The sequence below is a fragment of the Plecotus auritus genome, assembly GCF_963455305.1.
Source record: "Plecotus auritus genome assembly, chromosome: 3".
Lineage (NCBI taxonomy): Eukaryota > Metazoa > Chordata > Mammalia > Chiroptera > Vespertilionidae > Plecotus > Plecotus auritus.
The window spans coordinates 18403063-18428653 of NC_137772.1; positions in this window are offsets into that span (position 1 = coordinate 18403063).

Consider the following 25591-nt stretch of genomic DNA (forward strand, 5'->3'; position numbering starts at 1 on the left):
GAGGGAGACCAACATGTTACTATCTTCAAGAAATAAAACAAGCGCACATTAAATGACACCTAGTTGGACTCAGAGTAGCCCATTTACAAATTCCCAACAAAGGACTAATTGTATGAGACGCATGGCTCTCCTTCCTATGCCCGCCCCCCCTCCTTCAAAGAAAGGCATAACAATTCTGGACGGAAGCTATCAAAATCCGCCTTTACAACCCATCTTAATGATTTCACGCATAGTCCTCAACATCCAACGGATACTATTTTATACAGATGTGAATGTCCGGCTCCAGCTGTGGAAACAAAACACTATCCCTCGGGGGTTAAAACAGGCAGGCTCTGGGCTCTTTGCATAAAGATGTTTTGACATTTTTAAGATCGTTCCATTAGGCAAGGACAATCACCAAGTTTTGTCTATGCCTGTGTGGTCTGTGAGCCGGGTGGCAAAGGGGGGGACTCGGTGTCACAGTCCTCACCCACAGCCCCGCTAGAGTGAAAAACACTGGAAACACATCAGGAGCTGGCCAGGCATGCTGATGTTCCAGTCTACCCTTCCTCACCCCCTAACAACTCAGCTCCACAAGTCAGGCAAACGAATCCCATTCATGAAATTCTGTTCCCTTAATTCATTGAGAGACATGGAACTGTTTCTGCTGTGGATCAACTGGGGCTTAATCGAGTTAACCCATATCATTATTCCTTGAGCACAAAAGAACGTGGAATTCAGAACACTTCGTTGCCAGGCAGAAATATATCCAGCCTCTAACAAGAGAATATATAGGAATGCGTGGGAAGGTACATCTCTCCTGGTCCTCTTCCTTCCTCACCTGCCATCTCTAATCACCCCATTCATTACCATAAGGGGCTTCCATAACAGCCCCCCCAGGGCATCTGGAGGTGAGGTTTGGACCACAAACTCTGTTCTGTAAAAAACCCAATCTCACCAGGGTCAATTCCATCTTTTTATAAGCTCCCCCTCAGAAACCCACAACTGTACAATGTTTGTTGACACTTCCAGCATCGAGACAGTCAGCAGTGGCAAGGCAGCTCCCATATCTGAGCCATTAATTTTAGAAAGCATCTGAGGTTAAAAAGTGCCTTAATGAGCACAACTCTGCAGGGACCACTTCCACACCACAGTGAGATTAATATGCGTATTAGAATGTGTGCATAATTTCTGCATACTGTAATAGCAATCCATAGGGCTCTTGACATAAGGAAATGTGTGTTTTAGTACTGGATGGATGAGAAAAAAATCAGGAGTAAAGATTCAGCTCACAAATGAAGAAAATATTTAATACCTTGAGAAATAGATAAAATATCAAAGCTGCAAGTGGTCCATTAGAGTCTTAGAAAAGGCATCTGCTGAATACAAGACCTTATCATTACTCTAAAACAAGAAAGGCTACTATTCCCAACCAAGAAGGGGAGGAGGGGTAAGAATTGCATCAGCAATGTGCTTTGCCTCCAGATTACAAAATTCTAAGTTTATAGGGAAGAATTCAGCCTGCAGTGATGGTCAGGAAAATGACTCAGGTTTTTGTTTGTTTGTTTCTTAATCCTCACCTAAGTATATATTTTTATTGATAATTAGACAAAGAGGCAGAGAAAGAGAAACATCAATCATTGCCTCCTGTACATGCCCTGACTGGGGATCGAACCTTTTGGTGTACGGGTCAACACTCCAACAAACTAAACCACCAGGTCAGGGCAAAATGACTTGTTTTATATCACAGAAACTTATAAAGATAAAAGGAGGAAAGCAGGGGTTAGGGGGAGGGGGGAGAGACTTACAAATAAATTTGTCCAGAGGCAGAAATCCAGAAAGTTTCCTGCTTTTTAGTAGCATAAGTTCAGCTGAGATAAAGCAAATTTATGGATGAAGGAAAGTAAGATATTTAAACAAACTATGGCTTTTATTGTAGTCATTCAGGAAAGAGCAAAGCCCACGACAAAGTCATCCACCATTGACAGAAGTTGCAAGGCACCCTCCCGCCCACCCCCCCATCCCCCGCCGTGAAGTGACTGAATCTGTCACTGGTGCTTGACCAGCAGCAGGTAGTTGCAACGGCATAGCTAAGGTTGTACATCAGGGCTTAAGCTTCAAATGGGTGACAATAAATGGATGAAGACAACAATAAAGTTTTATAAGTACAAACCTAAAAAGATATATTTTAATGGCCACCATGAAACATGCTGGAATAGGGCCAGAATAACAAGACAAACTCTGGCCAACACATCAGACATTTTGTTGGTTGAGACAAGTCATAGAGTCAGAGAGCTCACCAGCACAGCCATCCTAGCTTGATTCACTCTCACGGTCATGAATGCAGTATCACTGTGAACCCAGCTCGGTGCCAAACACTTGAGAAGTTTCCTAAGTTGCTCATGGTTGACTACAAAAAAAAATCTTCCCCCCAAATCAATGCACAATGTATAGTAGGACGATGCAAAAAAAACTGGGGTTGGATATGGCTTCTCTAAAGGCTGAAAATCCTCCTTACAACTAGGAGACTTATGTGATTAAACAATGCTTCTTTAGACAGAAATAGAACTATAGTTTATTTTCTTTGGGGGAGGGAGCTGGACTTGGGGATTTATGGGAAAGTTTTTTTGTGAGAAAAAGGGAAAGATTCAGATGCTACAACCTTCCCTACATTCACTCTTTTTTGGCCTTACAAGAAGACATGAGCAGTAGCTGCAGCAGCTTTATTGCAACCACAAGGAAAAAGCCAGAGAATCATGGAAATAACCCTGACATCACCTACCTGCTAAACCCACACCAGTGCCTGCCACCTCCTGATGTCCTGTTAGATAGAAAAATCTGCCCCAATGAGTTTAGACCACATGGATGATGCAGCCAAATGCATGTTTAACTGATACATCTTCTAAGGAGTCTATCTCATGCTATAATTCCACTAATCAATTGTTTATATTGGTCCCTTATTGCTGATGAAGTTCAAGCTCCCTTGCCCTTATTTTACATCCTTGTTTGTCTGACTTCTCGCTTTCCTCCTTTCAGCCTCCTGCTTCCAACATGGGACCCCCTGCTCTGTCAGGATGGCCTCTTCACTCTCTTTCCAGCTTGTAAAGCAGCTTATTCCCAGGGAGCTCTGTCTCTCTTGGAGTGCCGCACAATGATGACTCCTGTCTGCATCTGGCCTCTCCAACCCTGGAGGTTTCTCAGAGCTAAGACTGGAGCACATGCTGCTTTTCCAGGTCTCCCACGCTAACCAGCACACTGCTGGGCATGTCATGGGAGAAAATAACAGAAGAACTGGAAGGAACAGGGCTTAAGTAGGTCCACTCCAATCCCTTGTTTCATTGGGCAGCTGAGACCCACAGAGGTAAAGGGAAATGCTCAGGGCTACACAATGAAGTATTAATAGACCCAGAAGTAGAACGCCAGGCCTCCGGCTCCTCAATGAACATATTTTTCGATACACCTCATTGTCTAAAAGAAAAGTGCCAATTAGAGGCACAGAAAGTAACAAAGCTGGTGATGACTATAATGGATGACTACGTCCTTTCAGAGGTCATGGAAAAGAGAGCTGAGTAGGGCTGATGTGAAGGAGCTTCTTCAGTATGTAATTAACTGCTGGCTTCTTTGTATTGTTCCAGTAATGAACTCAGCAGGATCTGCAGAACAACCTTGCCTGCAGGGGCAAGAATCATGGTGCTGGTCCCCTCAAAAGGCCGCTTCTGGGTGGGGGGTCCTGGCAGGCTCTGAGTCACTGGGTCCATTTCTCACTCACAGGCATCTCTGATGATGGAACCTAATAGATAATTTCTTGCTGCAGGCAAGGATGCTGCCCTGGCAGCCCTTGGGCTTCCCACATGCCTGGACCTTACAGCTGGGGAAGGGCACCTCAGTAACAATTCTCTTTCCAACCTGCAGAGAAATGTGCCCTGAGCTGCTTTGAAGAATGAAGCTTGGGAGACAGTGGAAACCTGTGGTGCCCAAAACAACTTTCTGGAGGCCACTGATCAGATAGAAGTTGTAGATTCACAAAATCTTAAATTTTCAAGCCAGAAGGAGCCCCGGAGATAACCTAATCTTTTTTGTTTTAAAGATGAGAAGTCTGGGGCCCAGAGAGGGAAAGTGACTGGCCCATGGTCACACAGCCAGGGAGCAGCACACCTGCCGGATGCTGGGCTGCTGCTGAAGACACATGCTCTTGGCCACACCTCTCGGGCCTGAGTTCTGTGTGCCCAGAGGCTTGGATGCCTTTCAGAGCATCTGCTGCTTACCGGAAAGACAGTTCAATTCTTGACAGGAGGTGGGTCAAGGCCATTTTTTCCTCCTCTATTGATCGATAACCAGGCACAAGGGCCTCACTTTGCTGAAACATCATTTAAAAACATATTTTTATTGATTTCTTACAGAGAGGAAAGGGAGAGGACAGATAGTTAGAAACATCGATGAGAGAGAAACATCGATCAGCTGCCTCCTGCACACCTCCCACTGGGGATGTGCCTGCAACCCAGGTACATGCCCTTAACCGGAATCGAACCCGGGACCCTTCCGTCCGCAGGCCGACGCTCTATCCACTGAGCCAAACCGGTCAGGGCTGAAACATCATTTAAAAAGCAGTTTCACAGATGGTGAGTGAGAAACTTGGCAATAGTGGCAGCTCCTTTGTTTAAACACAGAGAGGGATGGACAGACTGATGGACGGGGACAACTACCCAACATGATGCCTTTCGTCTCAATATCCAAATCTGAGGTTCTGAAAACCTCTACGTTAATACAACATACAGAATGTGAGAGCTAAAGGGGCAGAGGAAACTAAGGACCAGGGATATTTATATCAGCCCAAAGCCAGATAACTAAATGGTGGCAAACCAGTGTTAGTAGAGAAAGAAAATCTGGACAAGATGACACCCCATATTATCAAAAGTTCATGGAACATTTATAGAGTCACATATAAATAGAAATGTTTAAGAATTCAAAGTGCTACGACCTGTCTGGTGTTAAGTCCTACCCTTTTCTAATACCTAGGCTGGGACTTCTGAGGCCCCACCTCAGACCAGGGCCGGACTAGGGCATGTGGCCAGGGCAGTTTCCAGGGCCCTGGGCTTGAGGCTTAATGCTCTAAGATCACTGTCTTGAAATTTTTAATTTTCGCTTTAATCTCTGTTTTATAATTGAGGTCCAAAGGTGAGTAGAGCATGCATGGGGAACTAGGAGCCTCTGCTCACACTCTGGTCCCACCTCCCACTATCTCCCTGTCTCTCTGGGATGAGTCTGAACTGTATCCTGGGGCCCTGACCCATACCAGCCTTCCCCACCCTGCTGCCCTCTACCTGAGGTGGCAACCAAACCACTTAGGCTGGAAAACAGGGGTGAAAGACCCTCATTCTGCCATCAACCTCTACTTCCAGTGGGGGCCTGAGCATGAGCTGGGACACTCAAGAGGTTCAGGTTTGTGTCTCAGGGCAGAGAATGGTGGCAGCTGTTCCCATCCTGGCAACAGACAACCTGGTAGGTGTGAGCCTCTCGCCTACCTCCAATCCAGGTACCAAATACTTCCCAGCGTGGAGGTTGCAATCCATTTGGGGACACCAGTTCTCAGTGAGTTGGGACTTTGGTACTGAGAGAAGAGAAGGTTGGTTTTCATTACCCTGTGGTGGCTGGCAGGAGGGGATCCTGAAGCTGGTGGGCCACACTGCCAAGTAACAGTGTCTCCAGGCACTTGGGAGACTTTTTACTGCCCTTGCAAATAGTCCACGTCCAAGGGAATGTGACATTAAGTAGCAAATAAAGTCAACATAATAGAGAGACCAAGAAGAAAGGAAATAATTTTAGATCATAGTGCCCTTAACAGCACTCTTTTCCAGGTGTGTGTGTTTTTAACAAGGACCCTGCATTTTCATTTGGCAAAATGAAATTATATAGGCCAGCCTGGCTTAGATTTAGACCAGGCCCTGGGACCCATCATTTCCAAAAAGGAATTTAAGGACCCAGGTGGCTCAGGGGTATGAGTAAGATTTCAATCCTTGCAAGAATGTGCATTCTGGCTCTTGTCCTTTCTTACCTACGTTGCACCCAGTGTTAATGAAACATTTCTATCTTGACCACGTCACCTCTCTTCCTGTCTGAAGACTTCCTCCAGAACCCCAATCCCTACGGTCTGCTACCAGATCCTAAGGCCACCTGCTTGTCAAAACTTCCCTCATCTTCCCTTACGGGGAACATCTCAGGTCTCCTCCCCAGGCCAGTGGGCCTGCCATGGACAGACAGAGGAGGACAGACAGAAGTACCTCTTCAAGGCCAGCTTTTCAGCACAATTGAGTCCTTAATTCCCATTGTCTGTTTCAAGCAACATTAGCCCCAGCTATGACATAAAAGGTGGCATGTTCTGTTTCTGAAGCCGTTCTTTTGTCTGGTTTCTCTGTGTTAATTCTGAGTAATCAGAATACCATCTCCACAGAGAAAAAAATCAGCAGTCAGAATTAACCTGCTTAAGGGTGATTTGAAGGGTTGACGTTGTGTAGATAAGATTACCTAAAAGGAGAGTGGTGAGTTTTTGTATTGCTTACCAAAAGCAAAGCAAAAGAAAATGAATTTACCTTTTGACCAAGAGGGATTTAATACAGAGAGAATATTCCTAGGACCAGCAGTTGTTTGGTGGGAGAGATTCCTTAAACGGTATAGAAACAGCCTTCGACTCCTGTAAACAGATTTTGGTTTGAATTCACTCCCTAGCTGAGTGAGCCTGGGCAACTTCAAAAATAGAACAAAAATACATACCTCACCGTTCCACTTATGAAATCATCTGGCACTCAGCACCCAATAATTTTGTTTTGTATTAGTTAAAAACATCGTGCTGTAGGGCACAGATCATGGATTTTGGAATTTGGTGGGTCTGAGTCAAAATTTCCAGATCTGCCACTCACAGAGTTACTTTCAGGGAGAGGATACTGAGCCTAGGTTTGGTCATGTAAACACGGGATCATGCTATCTAAAACACAGAGCTGTTTTCAGGATTAACTGAGTCTGTATGGAGCATGTGGAATGTAGTCAGCACTCAGCAAATGTTAATGTTCATCCTTCCAACTAATACACAGAGGGGTGGGGGAGAGAGAAAGAGAAAGAGAGTTAACTTAGTAATGGAAAGTAAAATGTTGACTAATCCCAGTTCTTTTTTGTCGATTTGTTTAATTGCTAGGTGTGTGAAAGCCAAACTTACTTGTGGAAACTCAAGATTATTATTTTTGCTCATAGACAATAGTGACCTTAAGGAAACAAAATATTAAGCATCAAAGTCAAAGATGTGCTTTAACGATGGAAATGCAAACATCCCTTCCAATGCTGATCTTGATCATTGTGGTTTCCCTGCCTTCAGACAGCAGTTGCCCTGGGGCTCAGCCTGGACCAGAGACTCTGCTGCCCTCACAAATGGCAAGTGCCAATGGGCTCTACTTGAATCCCAGACACAAGCATAACCTCCAGGTTCCAGCTGCCAGATCCCTCCTTGCAGTATATTTGCATCTCTCTCTCCTTTCTCTCGGGAGATGAAATGTTGACTCACTATATATTTTTTAATAAAGGAATATTTAAGCTTTAATCTGTACTTTAAAATAAATTTTCTAGGACATGGGCCCACTAGGGAATGAATTACAAATGGCTTTTAATGGTACATATTTAATGAACATTTAACTAAAGAATGAAAATTGCTGATATGCATGATTTCCTTTGTTTTTCAACTGCTGATACTATAAATCCAAGCTGTCATTTCTTTTTAACTACATTTGCCATAAAAGCACTTATTTTACGGCGGCTCTGACATAAGCACCGCTGTTTCACCTTATGATTAATAAAGTAATTAGCACTGGTTCTAATATTCTCAGCAAAAAGGCCGGGCTTTAGATATTTCTGTTGCACTAATAGGTTTTCTAAAGCAACGTGGTGCACATGGAAGGCTGTGTGCTGGGGCCTGCGGAACACATTCTCTAATGTACATCGTGCAGATCAATTGATAAATGACGTCAGTCTGGGTTGGTCATCAAACAGAAAATGTCATTAGAGATGAAAAGGGAATGGCAGGATGCAGCCAAGGGTAATTTGTTTTCCATTGTTGATTTATGCTATAGAACTATTCTTGTAAGTCAATTACCAAAGCACAAAATGCTGAGGAAAATATTAAAATGCTAGAAAAGAAGAGTCTATTACGAAGAGATGTGTGGTAAACAGACAAGACTGACAACCCTTTTGAAACCAGCATCCCACGGAGTCAACTGGAAATCATATTTCTGATGATGTAGATTGTCCTTGGGACTGTGCCAAATGCAGAATTGGGCCCTGGGCTCCATAACATGCTTCCTTCCAAAATGTGTTTCCTGAGAGTATATTTGAGGTTATCTCAGGGGTGGGCTGGAAAGAGGACCACAGGGGTTCAAGGAGTCTCAGGGTTGGTTACTCTCAAAAACTTCAGGATGCTGAGCTCAGTCACAAAGGAACCTTGTATGAACCAGGGCCCTGTGTGATTACAAAAATAAAAAATTTCACTGATGCATGAACATTGCTGAAAAACAGACTCCCTCTCTTTTTTTAGAGCTTGCCTTGGAAATCTATCAGGGAAATTTGATTCTTGGGACAGGGCTTAAATTTTCTTACCAGCTTCACAATCACTGACTTCACTGCCCTTCCATCATTCATTCATTCAGTGAGCACTAAGGCTGTGTCAGGCTTGGGCCTGGCCCTGAGGAGACACAGATTCTTATTCAGGGAGCCCAGAGTGTATCGTATATTAGCGTGGGCTCGGGTCAGACAAGCCCAGACCCAGGTGTCACTACTTATTAGCTCAGTCCCTTCAAGATAAGTTACTTGCCCAAGCCAGATCTAAGATGGGAATAATAATTATACCTACCTTATATGGTTGTTGTAAGGATTAAATGAGCTGTTAAAGAGGTGAAGACAAGGTTTATTCAATAAATAGAAGCTACTGCTCCTATTGAGAGAGTGCCACTGACTCAGGGCTGTGCTGGGACGTACTCTGAGCTGCTTCTCTGGTGCCAGGAATGAATTTGAATAAAGACATCTGAGCTCTCTCCTTGGCATCTCCCTGGGACCCACAGCACATATCTGCAAACAGTGTTCCCAGATCAGAGAAAATCAGCAACTGTTAGAGACTGAGACACCTCATATTGATCAGCCCAGGGCTCATCCATCAAACTGCCCAACCCAGACAAGCCCCTTAGGGAAATGGATGCTTTTTCTTCCACTCTATTTCCTCCAGCACCTTCTTCTCCTCCTCTTCCCTCCTCACCTCTCTTCTCCCTTTCCTTTCTCCTGATCTCATCTCTCCTCCCCCAAGTCTCTCCATCTTTCTCCTCTCCTCTCCCTTCTCCTCTCCCCTCTCACTCTCATTTGACAAACCCTAAGACCTCCTTCCATTTCCCATAAGAGAAGGATGGTATCTGTTTTGGTTCTGAATAATACCTGTCATCCCTCAGGAGCCAAGTCAGAGTGAACCAAGAGTCATTTGCTCAAAAGAAAAGTGTGTATCATTCATACACCCAAATTCCTTGGAGCTGGGAGGAACCTCAGAGATGCTCTCCAGCCCTATGTCTTCCTGTCAGGAGGTGTCGTTTCCATCCGCAGATGGAGTGACCGACCCAGACTGTACAGGTACTGGGGGTAGAGGCTGAATAAGAGCCCTGCCTCTCTCCTCTGGACAGAGTGACGAGGATGAGAAATCGCCTGTTCTCTGCTGCATCAGTCACCCCTCAACTGCTGCTCCTCCTGGCACTCAGGGCGCTCAGATGTTTCAGACTGAATAGTTGTCAGGACTGGCACCACAAAAATGCTCTGGGTGTAGGTGGACTTGTCTTTGCTTTTCCTTTTTCCTCATAGGGACTACAGCCAAGCAAAACCCTCCTCGACCACCTCTCCAGCCATCTCCACTCACTAGTTTCTAAAACGGCATCTATTCATAAGAGTTACCTGTACCCCTTCCTTCAGTAAAGGACAGTGTAAATTGTGCTGGTCTATCTGCCATCAGCTGGCACCACCACCTCGTTCTTCTAAGAATGGCAACTACAGTCCCCAAGATCCCCTTCTCTGGACAGTTCTGAGTTAGTTTTCCAATGAGAGGAACTCGCATGAGATTTGGGAGGCAGAAAGCAAATGGAAGCCATCAATCTTCAGAAACAGTTACAGCCAGATGTGTGGACAGATGAGATATGTGTGGAGAGATGGGTTTCTGGTAAGATCTTCATCACTACAGACTGAGACATTTGGTGGGAGTTTCTAGGAGAGTCTCAGGAGCTCCAGGCAAGCTTTTGAGAATCAGCTTGGAGTTTTCAGTTTAGATCCTCAGTGTCAACTCTTTTGACTTCCTGGGACTGCTCCCCCAAACCTTTGGCATCAGCTCCTCTGACCTCTACTTCCCTAAATATTCCAGCTTATGAGTAAGGTTCAAATTCTATTTTAAACCATTTATAACCAGAACATATAGAATGGCTTCTGTTTTTCTAACTAACTCCTGTCTTATACATATATAAAAAATAGAAATGAGCTATTATACCCTCGTGCATTGCTGCTGGGAGTTTAAAATGGTTCAGCTACTGTGGAAAACAGTTTGGCAGTTCCTCCAAAGTTAAACATAGAGATACCATATGTTCTAGGAATTTTACTTCTAGATGTATGCTCAAAGAATTGTAAACAGAGACTCAAACAGACACTTGGACACCAATGTTCACTGTAACATTATTCATGGTAGCCAAAAGGTGGAAACAACTCAAATGGCCCATCAATAGATAAATGGATAAGTGAAATGTTTTATATATATATGTGATTCGGCCATAAAAAGGAATGCAGCTGAGATAAATGCTACGACATCAGTGAACATTGAAAACATTCTGCTAAGTGAAATAATGCAGACACTAAAGGTTACCAGGGGCTGAGGAGAGGAGAAAACATAGTATTTCTGTTTAGTGGGTAAAGAGTTTCTATTTGGTGCCGGGGTTCTTTTCCCAACCTTACAAAGGGTTCAGCATTCTGGAGAAAGGGGCTGCGAGTAGATGATTAAAAAGGAGTCCAAAGATGAAAGATATTTTTGAAAGGCATTGGGGGTCAGAGGAGCTTCAGCTAAAAGGAACTGAAGACTCTCCTCCTTCACTCAGGACCCTGCTTTTATACACACGATTTATCCTAAGGCAAGGTGGAAATATACACTTCAAAGGGTACGGTATCAAAGGATATACCAGTGGTCGGCAAACTGCGGCTCGCGAGCCACAGTGGTTTGCCGCTCTGTTCACTAATGAGTTTGCCGACCACTAACCTAGACTCTCGATTCCAATAATTACAGGCTGTTGTTGTTCCTTGTGATTAAGCCCCTATACAGAAACATTGTCAGTTTGGGGAATAGCCTACAGCTGTTCAGGTATTTGGCCAACAGGAGGCTATAAAATGCCCTGAGCTGTCTGGCAGTTAACAATCCTATTCAGGTTTGGGGGAAGTGCCGTTTAGCCATTTCCAACAGGTAAATTACATATGTGGCTCACCCTTGTTGAGCCCCCCAAGTCCCATCAACCTTTTGACAGAACTCTTGTAATTATTACATGCTAGAATTGGTTCTCAGCAATTTGGGATGATTTTTTAAAAGTCTTGGAAAGTGATACTGGTGGTGGTTTTACAATATTGTGAATGTACTTAAAGCCACTGAATTGTACACTGAAAAAATTATTAAAATGGAAATTTTTGTTATGCATATTTTACCACTATAATATATTTTTAAAGCCTTTGTGATAGATAGCAGCAGATTTCCTAACATGGGCTGTACATAACCAACCTGTTTATCACAGGTGATCAACATATATGAGCTGAGGGTACACACATGTACAGATTACTAAGTACATGCCTCTAGAGAGGAAGAAAAATCTCATTTTACCTAGTTTGGGTGGAAAAGCCAATTGAGATTACATCATTTGGATTCTTCCATCCAAGCCTTATTTGTCTCACTGATTTAAAAATTTTTCCCCAGCTAATGAGCCCCTTGTTCTCTTCAGCACACCCTCTCCATCACCCATACCATCTACCTGTTTCTAACTGGCTTCAATCCCTAGTCCAACATGAGTGGCTTCCAGAGATATCAGAGAACTATAACCCTCTGGCCCCTGGTTTAAACAACTAAAACCCTTTTCATTACTTGTACTTAGCCTCCCATATAGACATTTACCTTCTCTTTAGTTACTATGCTTTCATTTCTAAAGCCTTTGGTCCAGAAGTAGAGGGATCTCCATAGTTTACTAACGTACCATTTGTGTGTGTGTGTGTGTGTGTGTGTGTGTGTGTGTGTGTGTGTCTGTCTGTCTGTCTGTGTGCTCACCGCAGTCCACACAATTCATTGTTCTAGTTAGAGCAAAACTACTATCCCTCAAGATACACTCAGAAGAGTTCATTCACCACATCCCATTGTTCAGGATCCTGGCCCATTGCAACTTGGCTTCAACTTTACAGGCTTTACAAATAGTCAGTCAGTGTATAAAGTCATAACCCTTTAAGGGGTGTATTCTCCAGGGGTATAAATGAATGATACCCTTTTGTTTCAATACCATATATGTTTGCATCTTTTAAAAATTAAAAAAAAAGGTAGACACAGCTGATCCTCACAGCCAACTGGCCTGCAGGTCAATTCCTCCCAGTAATACCAACAACAATCAAGACTTAACTACAACAAGGCTGTACACACAGTCCACAAAGGGGTGCACCAAGAATGTCCACCTCAGGTTAACTGGGGAGGCCGACCCACTGGGCCATATAGGAAACCTAGCACACAAAGCTACTCTACCAACTCAGAGAAGCAGTGAAAATGCGGCGACAAAGAAACAGATCACAAACAAAAGAAATGGAGGAAAACAAACGACTGGATATAGAATTCAAAACCATGGTTATAAGGCTCTTCAAGAATATCCTAGAAAAGTCCGATAAATATAACAAGACCCTCAAAGATATGAAAAAGGACCAACTAGAAATTAAACATACACTGACTGAAATAAGAAATATTATACAGAGACCCAACAGCAGACTAGAGGATTGCAAGAATCAAGTCAAAGATTTGAAATACAAAGAAGCAAAAAACACTCAACCAGAAAAGCAAAAAAAGAAAAAAGAATCCAAAAAGTTGAAGATAGTGTAAGAAGCCTCTGGGACAACTTCAAGCGTACCAACATCAGAATTATGGGGGTGCCAGAAGAAGAGAGAGAACAAGATACTGAAAACCTATTGGAAGAAATAATGACAGAAAACTTCCCCGACCTGGTGAAAGAAATAGACTTACAAGTCCAGGAAGCGCACAGAACCCCAAACAAAAGGAATCCAAAGAGGACCACACCCACACACATCATAATTAAAATGCCAAGAGCAAAAGACAAAGAGAGAATCTTAAAAGCAGCAAGAGAAAAACAGTTAATTACCTACAAGGGAGCACCCATATGATTGTCAGCTGATTTCTCAACAGAAACTATGCAGGCCAGAAGGGAGTGGCAAGAAATATTCAAAGTGATGAATAGCAAGAACCTACAACCAAGATACTCTACCCAGCAAAGCTATTATTCAGAATGGAAGGTCAGATAAAGAGCTTCACAGATAAGAAAAAGCTAAAGGAGTTCATCACCACCAAACCAGTATTATATGAAATGCTGAAAGGTATTCTTAAAGAAGAGGAAGAAGAAAAAAGTAAAGATAAAAATTATGAACAACAAATACATATCTATCAACAAGTGAACCTAAAAATCAAGTGAATTAAAAATCTGAGGAACAGAATAAACTGGTGAATATAATAGAATCAGGGGCATAGAAAGGGATTGGACTGATAATTCTCAGGGGGAAAGGGGTATGGAGGGTGCAGGAAGAGACTGGACAAAAATCGTACACCTATGGATGAGGACAGTGTGGGGGGAGGTAAGGACAAAGGGTGGGGTGGGAACCAGGTGGAGGGGAGCTATGGGGGGAAAAAGGAGAAACAACTGTAATAATCTGAACAATAAAGATTTATTAGATTAAAAAAAAAGAAGTCAGTGCCCCTAAAATAATAATAATAATAAAAATATAAAATCAATAAAATAAAAATAAGTTAGTGCTCCTGACTAAATAGTCAGGTATTACATGTTTTAAAAATTCTTGTGGCACACCGGTTGAAAATCGCTGAATTAGGCCATCACCAAATTCTACTAGCTCTTCAGGCTCTGGGAAAGGAATTATTTTACTGTTGAATAATTTGACTTCAACCATTACTGATGATTTTCAAATGTTAACGTGCAGAAGAATTACCTGGAGGTCCCCTAGGACCCTACCACCCAGAATTTAATTCAGTAAGTCTAAGGAATCTAAAAAAAGAAAAAGAAAAGAAAAAAAAAACAAAAAAAAAAAAAACAAGGTTCTGCTTTATGTCATTATGAAGGTGATGGCCCAGTCCTTATTTGCATTTAGGGCCACATGAAAACCAACCCAGGAATCAGGGACCTCGGCTTTCTTCACTTTCTAATGATCTACGTTATGAACTTGAAAAGGTTACTTCTCTAACCCTAAGTTTCACCATGTTCAGAAATGAAAGGAGAATTTGAATTGGTGAACTATTAGGATCTTTCCAGTTCTAGGAGCTTTTTATTTGGTCAAAGCAAATCCTGATTGGCTCTGTTGTGTAAGCCCCTTGGTTTTGGTTGCTCCCAGGCTCAAGAAGCACTTTCAAGTCAACAATCACAGGGAAAGCTCCACTGTAGAGACCCTGTGGATGGGAGCCCCAGACGCAAAGAAGTCTGATGACCGCACCTGAGTCCCTCAGTTGAGGATCAGAATATCACAACTCCCTTAGACCACACTGCCTTTTTATCCTTCCAGCTGGCTGGCCCACCTCAAATATTTTTAGTGTTAAAAACATGTAACCTGTTATCATTACATAATTTCATGATGGGTCATCTCTCTATTTTGTATACAGAATTTGTGATTTTTAAAAAGAGCCTAATTACAGGATCCTTATAGAGACATATGCTGGTAAAAACACCTTCTCATGGCATAATGGCTTAATAAGTAGATTCCCAACAGGCTGGAGAAGAGTCCTTGCTACACAGACCTCAGCAGAGGCAGATTCCTTCTCCTCTCATCCTCCCTCTAACAGCAAGAACTCTGGCCCAAGCAGCCTCTCTGCTCAGTTACCTTCTAAACTTCAATGTCATCCAAAGTCCCATATTTCTCCAAGGAGAAAATATATGATCTAGCTTCACTTCTCTCTAAGGCCCATCCTGGCCTGTATATAGGTTAAGTCATCCATGTTCTTATACTCCCAGCTGCCTGGATCCTATTAAAATCTATGACGTTTGGGGCTGAGCTCTCTATGACTGTGCTAGGTCCTGGATTTCCACCCCGTCTCCCCACCTCAGCCTGTTCACACATTGTAAATGAAAGAGGATATTGTGCAATGAAGTCGTCCCCACTTACCCATCTTTTGGGATGTAATTTGCAAGATTTTATAGTCCCTTCCTCCCTGCCTTCACTGGAGGAGCAATTACAAAGTTCACACTTGAACATGTATTGCTTAGTCTGGACCCTGAGCTGGACTTTTAGGCTTGGGGACCCGCACCACTGCTCTATGGAAACAGGCTGGACACTCTGGATTTCAGTGTCCTCATCTCTAAGACAAGAGATAAGACCGAATCATCTCCATAGCCCCTACATTAGTTAAGAATAGGTCTGACGGCTAAAACAATCCAAGACAACAATGCTTAAACATTGTGTCCCACACAAAAGCTGAAGCTGGATATAGTGACTCCGCTCCATGACAACTCAGACCTGGTACCTGTGTTACTCCTCTGACATCCCTAGAGGTTTACCCTCATCCACTGGAATGGGGAAAAGGGAAGTAGAGGCTACACTATTTCTCTTTAAGAAAATAATACTTATGATTCAGAACTTGGACACATGGCCACCACTTCCTAACAGGGGGACTGGAAGAACAGGTGATTAGCTAAAAATACTATTACCTAGGAAGAACAGGCAAATGAGTAATGGGGCCATCTAAGAGTGTTGGCCATAGACCCTGCCATTTGTACCATTCTGAGTCTAAGGGATCATCCATGAGGGTGAGACGGAGGAGATCAGGATCCCAGCAAAGGCATACACTGCAGAGATCTCTGACAGTGACTCCAACTGCCACCTTTGTGTGTGAAAAATAATTAGAAGTTCAACTTAGTTTATAATAGTTGATAGATTCTCTTAATTGGCATCTTAGTATAATAGGATTTTATATTTTTCAAAACTATTGAAGTGTACACTTCAATTGTGGGCATTTTATTGTATATAACGTATACTTTAATAAAGTAGATTTAACAAAAAATAAAAATAAATAAATAAAAATAAACAAATAAAAAGCAGAAATTCAGAAGAGAGTGTGCTATCTCCCCACATTCTGTTAGTACAAGATAACAAAGAAGCTTATTAGTTTACTTCAACAAATGTTTATTAGTACTTACTGTGTACCCGGCACTAGAGATATAAAAATGAACATGACCCACCCATCCCTGATTTCAAGCACTTAAGAGCTAGTGGGAAAATAAAATCCAAGTAGGAAAGGTCAGTTTAATGGAATGAGGGGTTTGATGGAGTTGAAATCTGAGGCTGCACATTCTAATTATCTAAAAAGCTAAGACAACTCTTGAATAACACAAGCAGGAAACAGCCAGGTGCTAAAATATGTGTTAAGGACAACTATGTTCTGTAAGTGTTATCAGAAAGACAAAAGATTACATAGGTTGAATATGAAAGAGAGACTTATTTGAGGGGGGTGGGCCTTAAAAGTTGAGTAAAAATTGAGTGGGAGAAGGTGGTAAGTCATTATAAAGACTTAGTTTCAAATTTTAAGTGGAGGCACCAAAGAGATTCTTGTGTCAAATAGAGTTGAAGGAAAAAGAGACCTTCTTGAGTTTTAACTCTTAGAGTAGAAGGTCTCTAAATGTCTTTCATGGTCCATTTATAAAAGTTCTCAACATTTCTCATAACATGGTTTTTATAGTCTCATAGTAAATCTGTAGGGAAGGAAGGAAAGAAGGGAGAAAGGTAATGGGAGAGAGAGAGGGAAAGGGAGAGAGAAGTCGGACTCAGAGGTGTCAGGTTGTTAGGTAAGCAGGTCCTTAGCACACATTCCAGAAGAGGCAGAAGCAGAGCCCCAACTCGAGCTTTCTGGCCCAGGTCTGGTGCTTCTTACTATGAGCCAGATGACTCTTAAAAAGGGAAATTTCCAGATTCAAATGATCTGAGCAGAAGGAAGAGGCTTCAAACTGACCCATAAGAGATAGAGAGTAGACATTAGCCAAGGGGAATTAGAAACAGGGTCACCCAACATGGTGACCTGGTTCAAATGGCCCCATCCCCCAGGGTAAAAGACTCATCCTGAAGCCAGATATCAGGACACCCAGTTATATACACCTCTTAGAGCCATCATCAAGACTGGGAATATCCAAAGGAAACACACAAAGAAATTCTAAACTTGAAAGTTATGGGGGTTCCTAGAAAGGATTTCTCTGTGAAGTTGTTCAATTCCAATGAACACTTTGCAACTCCCCAGATTTGGGGGACAATGGAGTCTGCTGGGCAAGAGATAGGACAGGATACTCTCTTAAAGTTTCATCTATCCTGTGATAATATGAGTCCATGGCCATATTGTAGCCAGGAGTGACCCGATCCTCTTCTAGGCCAGAGGATAGCACTTTCTATCCAAAAAGAGAAGTTTAGAGGCCCTTTTATCTTTAACCAACAAGAAAAAGTAGGATGATGAGTCTGTGGGCAAAAATCCAACTTTATAAGGATTTTGACAGATGTAAGTTTTTTCCTGGATAAGGGCTAATGACAGCTAATGGCCAGTGATGGGTAGCAAGCAGATGACCCAGAAGTGGTTTCCTATTTCTGTTGGCTAAAACGCAACTTTCATCTGCTATCTTCATCCCCCTCCCATATTACTGGCAGAGAAGCCACATGTTCATACTCCTACTTCTCCCCAAGGACGTCAGCATGTCTAGTTTACATAGGTACACAAAAGCATATGCATTCCCTCACCCAACTAATGGGAAACAAACTTGCACAAGGAGAAGCTTAATATCCCACTCGATGGTTCTAATATATATGCACCATACAGTTTTGTTTGTTCAAAAGCAAAGGAAATTGAGTTGCTTTAAATTTATGAACTGACAAATTTCTGAGTAATGGTGAATCATTGCTTGATATTTCAGTTAAAGCTCAGACAGTGAGCTGGCGCCTGCTGCAGCTCTTTTTGGGTCATAAGAAATCATCAGAGAATCGCTCATGGCCCTGAGTGAAAGATAGAAAGCCAGACAAGGCCAAGGTCAGTGTGCCCAGGGACGGAGGCTGCCACACATCAGAAAGACATTTCAGAGGGCAAGACATCAACTCAAGTGTTGGTAAGGCAGTAAAAGGGAGATGGGGTGGGTCTGAGAATACAGAAAAGAGAACAATAATGCTTTTGATTGGGCAGCTCTTGGATACTGTAGGAGAGTCCCATAGCATAGGCTAGGGCAGAAGTTGTTTGGGGATCAGCCATCATCATGTTGTCCTCTCAGCCCTGTGTGTGCCTAGGAAACTCCAACTCATCTTTCAAAAGTCTGCAGAACATGACCTTCCTTGAAATTCCTGCCTCAATTTCCTACAATGCATTATGAAGGTTTGTTTTTATTTCTACCGCCCTTACTAGGCATTGATCATCTCAAGGGCAAGGATTGGTTCTCATTCATCTTTATACCCCCAATGATAGTGCTTAATAAATAGCTCTAGTCGGGAGATGTGAGTGATGAATAGAGAAAAGAAGGAAACAAGGAAGGAAGGGAAGAGGGAGGAAAGCAGTATCAACAAGATACTCCTTAAATCAGAGGAGTATCTGGATCAGAGGATATGGACTTGATTGCACCAGGAGAGAGCAAAGAGCAATTATGATTTACATTCTTAACTGACAAGGAAAATAAAAAGCACTGGTAAGAGACTTACAAAAATGATTTTTAAATGGGTGATCTTATTGTAGATAATATGCAACCATAGCTTTACCCCATCAGTTCTAGTGAATTAGGTAGAAAGGAATGTGCCATTTTGCTCCTTGCTTTGATCCCCAGAGGCACTGGGAGATTCCCCTTGTCAAAGGGTTCTGAGCAATCTTGTCAGATTTTAAACCACCAAAATTCACTACTGTCACCACCAGCTCAGGCCTTTCCAGAGAGACAAAATGAGATCATAGGATGGTTTGGCTCATAGGCAAGTAAAAGTGAGAGAAGGGTGTATAGTAACACTTTCAATTGGCAGAATTAGCCCACTTCCTGATAACATTCAAACCAAAGCAAAGCCCCACTTTCCTGAGCTCTCCCCCAAATCACCTAACAGCAGCCCAATCCTCAAAGAGATCTTTTCTATCACCCTCTACTTTTTTTAATTTCTTTATTGATTAAGGTATTACATATGTGCCCTTATCCCCCCATTACCCCCCTAACCCGCCCCCCCCACACTCATGCCCTAACTCTCCTAGTGTCTGCGTCCATTCGTCAGGCTCATATGCATGCATACAAGTCCTTTGGTTGATCTCTCCCCCCTACCCCCACCCTCCCCTACCTTCCCTCTGAGGTTTGACGGTCTGATCAATGCTTCTCTGTCTCTAGATCTGTTTTTGTTCATCAGTTTATGTTGTTCATTATATCCCATAAATGAGTGAGATCATGTGATATTTCTCTTTCTCTGACTGGCTTATTTCACTTAGCATAATGCTCTCCATCTCCATCCATGTTGTTGCAAATGGTAAAAACTCCTTCTTTTTTACCACAGTGTAGTATTCCATTGTGTAGATGTACCACAGCTTTTTAATCCACTCATCTGCTGATGGGCACTTAGGCTGTTTCCAAATCTTAGCTATGGTGAATTGTGCTGCTATGAACATAGGGGTGCATATATCCTTTCTGATTGGTGTTTCTAGTTTCTTGGGATATATTCCTAGAAGTGGAATCACTGGGTCAAATGGGAGTTCCATTTTTAATTTTTTGAGGAAACTCCATACTGTTCTCCACAGTGGCTGCACCAGTCTGCATTCCCACCAGCAGTGCACGAGGGTTCCTTTTTCTGCACATCCTCACCAGCACTTGTCATTTGTTGATTTGTTGATGATAGCCATTCTGACAGGTGTGAGATGGTACCGCATTGTCATTTTAATTTGCATCTCTTGGATGATTAGTGACTTTGAGCATGTTTTCCTATGTCTCTTGGCCTTCCTTCTGTCTTCTTTCGAAAAGTATCTATTTAGGTCCGTTGCCGACTTTTTTATTGGGTTTTTTATCTTCCTTTTGTTAAGTTGTGTGAGTTCCCTGTAAATGTTGGAGATTAAACTCTTATCAGTGATAACATTGGCAAATATGTTCACCCATGCAGTGGGCTTTCTTGTGGTTTTGTTGATGGTTTATTTTGCTGTGCAAAAGCTTTTTATTTTGATGTAGTCCCATTTGCTTTTTTTTTCTCTTTAGTTTCCATTGCCCTAGGAGCAGTATCAGTGAAGAAATTGCTTCAGCATATGTCTGAGATTTTGCTGCCTATGGATTCCTCTAGTATTTTTATGGTTTCCTGTCTTATGTTTAAGTCCTTTATCCATTTTGAGTTTATTTTTGTGTATGGTGTAAGTTGATGGTCTAGTTTCATTTTTTTGCATGTATCTGTCCAATTTTCCCAACACCATTTACTGAAAAGAGACTGTCTTGACTCCATTGTATGTTCATGCCCCCTCTGTCGAATATTAATTGGGCATAGTGGTTTGGGTCTATTTCTGGGTTCTCTATTCTATTCCATTGATCTATATGCCTGCTCTTGTGCCAGTACCAGACTGTTTTGAGAACAGTGGCTTTGTAATACAGCTTGAAATCTGGTATTGAGATCCCACCTACTTTGTTCTTCTTTCTCAGGATTGCTGTGGCTATTTGGGGTCTTTTTTATTCCAGATGAATTTTTGGAGAGTTCTTTCTAGGTCTTTGAAATACGCCGTTGGTATTTTAATGGGGAGTGCATTGAATCTATAAATTGCTTTGGGTAGTATGGACATTTTAATGATGTTGATTCTACCAATCCATAAAGACAGTATGTTCTTCCATCTGTTTATGTCTTCCTCTATCTCTTTTTTCAGTGTCCTGTAGTTTTCCACGTATAGGTCTTTTACCTCCTTAGTTTATTCCTAGGTATCTTAATTTTTTTGGTGCGATGGTAAATGGGATTGCTTTTTTAGTCTCTCTTTCTGTAACTTCATTATTGGTGTATAGAAATGCCATAGATTTCTTGGTGTTAATTTTGTATCCTGCTACATTGCCGAATTCATTTATTAAGTCTAATAATTTTTTGATGGAGTCTTTAGGGTTTTCTATGTACAGTATCATATCATCTGCAAATAAAGACAGTTTTACTTCTTCTTTTCCAATTTGGATGCCTTTTATTTCTTCTTGCCTGATAGCAATGGCTAGTATTTCCAGTACTATGTTGGACAGGAGTGGTGAGAGTGGGCATCCCTGTCTTGTTCCTGTTCTTAGGGGAAATGGTTTTAGTTTTTGCCTATTGAGTATGATGTTGGCTGTGGATTTGTCATATATGGCTTTTATTATGTTGAAGTATGATCCTTCTATTCCCACCTTGCTGAGAGTTTTTATCAAGAAAGGGTGTTGGATTTTGTCAAATGCTTTTTCTGCATCAATTGATATGACTATGTGGTTTTTATCTCTCAATTTGTTTATGTGATGTATCACATTTATTGATTTGCGAATATTGTACCATCCTTGCATCCCTGGGATAAATCCTACTTGGTCATGGTGTATGATCTTTCTGATGTACTGCTGGATCCAAATTGCTAGAATTTTGTTGAGGATTTTGGCATCTATGTTCATGAGTGATATTGGCCTGTAAGTCTCTTTCATTGTGTTGTCTTTATCTGGTTTTGGTATTAGGGTGATGCTGGCTTCATAGAATGAGCTTGGAAGTGTTCCTTCCTCTTGAATATTTTGGAATAGTCTGAGGATGATAGGTTTTAGTTCTTCCTTGAATGTTTGGTAAAACTCCCCTGTGAAGCTGTCTAGCCCTGGGCTTTTGTTTGCTGGAAGCTTTTTGATGACTGCTTCAATTTCTTCCTTAGTTATCAGCCTATTGAGGTTTTTAGAATCTTCCTGATTGAGTTTTGGAAGGTTGTTTTTTCTAGGAATATGTTCATTTTTTCCAGGCTGTCTCGTTTGTTAGAATAGAGTTGTTCATAGTATTTTTAACAATCCTTTGTATTTCTGTGGCATCTGTTGTTATTTCACCCTCTATTGAGATGCCCCAACGTTCCCCTCACTGCAAGTAGTAATAAACCTAACTTGTTCAAATGCAGGTGTGTTCTGGTGAGCTTTGGTTGAAGGGCATTGACAAGCTCCATGTGCTAAAGAATATTTGGTTCTAGAACAATTTTTTAAAACAATTTGGTAAATACTCAGTGAAATAACACTATATCAACTTCCTTCATTGTTAAATTTACAATCCATAAAATTTTATGATCACTGAAAATAATTTGCATATTACATTAGATTTTTTCACTGCACAATTCCCAAGTCAGCCAGCTGATTACCAAGAAAGCATGGCCAGATGTAAATTAAATGTGTAGCCAATTTCATAAGCAAATTATGAATTATTATGTTTGAAAGAATCCAAAAGTTAGAGAGCCTGTGGCCTCTAAAGATTTTAAATACCCTGAGAGAGGAGGGAATGTGCAAGGCTTGTGTGGAAACAGAAGTACGAGGGACAAAGAGTGGCAAATACCACCAGCTCATCACTCAATAAACCGGGCAGCTTGGGACCAATCCCAAGACATCACAGAGAATGTTCTTCTCTAGGGTGGAAATCAGCTGGGCCAAGAGAATGGATCCACTCCCCCCTGCCACTCAACAGTCAGCTGCTTTTAATACTAACTAATCTCCTGACCACCCACAGGGCAGATCTCCTGCTGGCTGGGTCACAGGGAAGTGGGGTGACAAGGCAAATCAGCACACTGCCTCCCTTATCAATGTCATTCCCAGACTGTTGGCACCTTGGCCTCGCTCATGGGATCTCCTGGTTCCTGTCATCACCCATCCTTTTTGGGAGTGCTTTCCCATTATGTGATTTCACTGATGCTGGTGCCCTGGCCCAAGCCCTCGGCCACACAGAAGTGTGAGCTCTTCTCTTTACCTTCTTGCCTCCCACCTGCTGTCAAGGGAATCATCTGCTAAGTGCAAGCCCGCCTTAAATGGCAATCTTCCTTCCAAAGTTCATCTCCAACCCTCCTGCCAGAACAGACAGAGGAGGTGGTCAGCCAGAATCTGAGGGAAGCCATCTGCAGTAAATGAATTATCATCTAAAGAAAAGCTTTCAGTATTGTGCTGAGTGAAATAAGTCAAAGAAAGGCAAATTTCACTTATATGTGAAATAAATTTAAAAAAAGAAAAACAACTAAAAAAATACCCCCACCAGATTCATACTAGTAGATACAGAGAATAGATTGGTAGTAGCCAGAGGGCAATGGGTAAAGGAGTTCAAGATGTACAAACTTCCAGATATAAAATAAATGTCATGGGGATGTAATGTACAGCATGGGGAATATAATCAATAATAGTGCATTAACTTTGTACGGTGACAGATGGTAACTAGACTTACTGAGGTAATCATTTCACAATGTACACAAATGTCAAATCACTAAGTCATATACCTAAAACTAATATAATATGTCAATTATACTTCAATTTTTTAAAGCCTACAGAGAAACTTTTTTTATACAGCAGGGTGTGGGTGGAAATAAAACCCAGAATCAGAGCTTCTGAAACTTCGGAAGGTAGAAATTAAATTTGGGAATGACTGAGTTCAATCCTGTCACTTTTCATATAAGAAAACAATGGTCTGTGTGATTCAAGTTTTTTGTGTGGGTTTTTTTTTTTCTTCAAGGCTTGGAAGCCTTATTTTGCCTTTTCCCCTTAAGTCTACTGGTTTTGTAATTTAGTGGGAAGGAGAAATGTATTTTTCCTTTCCTTGGTCAAATTTTAAAAAATAGCTGTGAAATGGTACATGCTTTGTTTTTTTAAAGCCCCACAAAAGGCAGCACAGTATGAATTATTTTTTTGTCAGTGTAGGTTATGAAATTACTCTAGAGAGTCATTTCTATGGAGACAGGCAATGCAAAGACTACTGTAACTCAAGGGAAGGCAATTCCACTCGGAGCTCACAGAATGTAATTGATGGGAGGAAGCAACATAAATTACCCTGGCTTTCTTCATGGGTAATGTTTCTGTTTTCCACACAATCTTATTTTGCACACAAAACAAATAAAACCAAATTCAATCTCCCAAATTGTGTCTTCACTTGTTTGCTTTCTTTTAAAACTCATTCTGACCATATCACCCACAACCATGGCTCTCCTGCCAGGGAAATGAAGTCCAATATTGGCAACTTGCTTGACCTCCACCCCGCATTTCCCTCCCTCCTCTGAACTTCCAACCCTTCTTTGTTTCAGATGGATCATTCATTTGTGACCATGACAAAAGCCTTAGAATTAAACTTTACTAAGAAAAGACCAGCCAACTTGGCTTCAATTCATTTTCCAGGCAATTTGAGAACAGAACAGCAGATTCCTTTGTCCCTCCCTGCAACTACTAACAAAATGGTTAAATGGAAAAAAAAATTTAAGTTCTCCATGGTGACAAGAAAAATTATGGGGGGGGGGGGGGTAGAGCTCATTAAAATAGGTAACATAATAAAAATACCTTATATAATCATTGGTTTCTTTCAACTCAAACAGAGAGCTGGTATCGCCACGTGTGCAGACATATTTAAAAGGCCTACTGGGTGGCAGAGACTGCAAGACACAATTGCATGGGTTTGCGTATGAGTCTGATTCAACGTTGAGTCTAACTACACCTGTTAAGTGACCTCCAAACCCAATTATAATATTCAAGGCAATGTGACAATGTGGATATCATGCAAGCAAGAACCCATTCTCCCTGTGGTTGGAAACTCTGGGTGGTGCTACTTCTAGAAGCCAAGTGGGCAGCAAGCTCTGGGAACCAAGAGAGTCCATCTTCTTCGAGGCAGGACTCCAGACAGTGGAGAGAGGGACAGAGACGTGTCTGTGCACTCAGGATGAGAGGAATGGTAAGGTCTTGGTGAGCACATTAGGACTGGCTCCACAATCAAGGCAAGACTGAGGATTCATGCATAAAGAAGATTTGGTATCTATCTATCTATTAATCGATTGATCAATCTATAAATGAAATATTATTCCACCACAAAAAAATGAAGGAAATCTTGCTATATGTGACACATGAATGAACCTTGAGGGCATTATGCTAAGTGAGACAGACAAACAGAGAAAGACAAATGCTGCAAGATATCACCGAATATGTGCAATATAAAAACAGTTGAACTCACAGAAACAGAGTAAAATGGTGGTTACCAGGAACTGGGGATGGCGGAATTGGAATGATGTTGCTAAAGGTTATAAACTTGCAACTAGAAGAGGAATAAGTCCCGGAGATCTAATGCACAGTATAATGATTATAGTCAACAATATTGTATTGTAAAC